Source organism: Galeopterus variegatus, unplaced genomic scaffold (genome assembly GCF_000696425.1).
Source record: "Galeopterus variegatus unplaced genomic scaffold, G_variegatus-3.0.2 Scaffold4172, whole genome shotgun sequence".
In the NCBI taxonomy this organism is placed as follows: Eukaryota; Metazoa; Chordata; class Mammalia; order Dermoptera; family Cynocephalidae; genus Galeopterus; species Galeopterus variegatus.
In genome coordinates, this window is record NW_007730283.1 from 92,783 (window position 1) to 93,667 (window position 885).

Below are 885 nucleotides of genomic sequence, written 5' to 3' on the forward strand. Positions count from 1 at the left end.
CGGAAAAAAAAAAAAAAAAAAAAAAAGACGAAAAAAAAAAAGAAAAGAAACTTATAAAACTTTTTAACAGTATTAAATATATCCTACCCCCCAACGAGAATAAATAAAAGTTCCATATAAAAAAGTGCTTCTCAAGATCTAAGGTGCACAGAAAGCCCCCCAGGTATCTTGTCAAACCGCAGATTCTGATTCAGGTCTGGGTTGGGGCCTGGGATTCTGTATTTCTTTTTTTTTTTTAAAGATGACCAGTAAGGGGATCTTAACCCTTGACTTGGTGTTGTCAGCACCACGCTCTCCCAAGTGAGCTAACTGGCCATCCCTATATAGGGATCCGAACCCATGGCCTTGGTGTTATCAGCACCACACTCTCCCAGGTGAGTCACAGACCGGCCTTGGGATTCTGTATTTCTAACAAGCTTCCAGGTGATACTGATATTGCTGGTCTGGGGACCACACTAAGAAAGTAGCAGCCTCTCAAAAAAAATCTGGTACGCTATTACACATCTCTTACCAAATCTGTGGTTAGTGACATTATGTTAGTAGCTTGCAATAGGTGATGGCTGAAGTAGTTACACCAAGAAGATCACAATTTATTGTTTTATTGTCTTCTAGACTTAAGAAAGTGATAGAAAGGGCCGGCCCGTGGCTCACTTGGGAGAGTGTGGTGCTGATAACACCAAGGCCCCGGGTTCGGATCCCATATAGGGATGGCCGGTTTGCTCACTGGCTGAGCGTGGTGCTGACAACACCAAGTCAAGGGTTAAGATCCCCTTAGCAGTCATCTTTTAAAAAAAAAAAAAGTGATAGAAAAATATCAGTAAAATTTGGGGCCAGCCCGGTGGCGCACTGCTACAGTGTGCCGCTTGGGAAGCGCAGCGGCGCTCC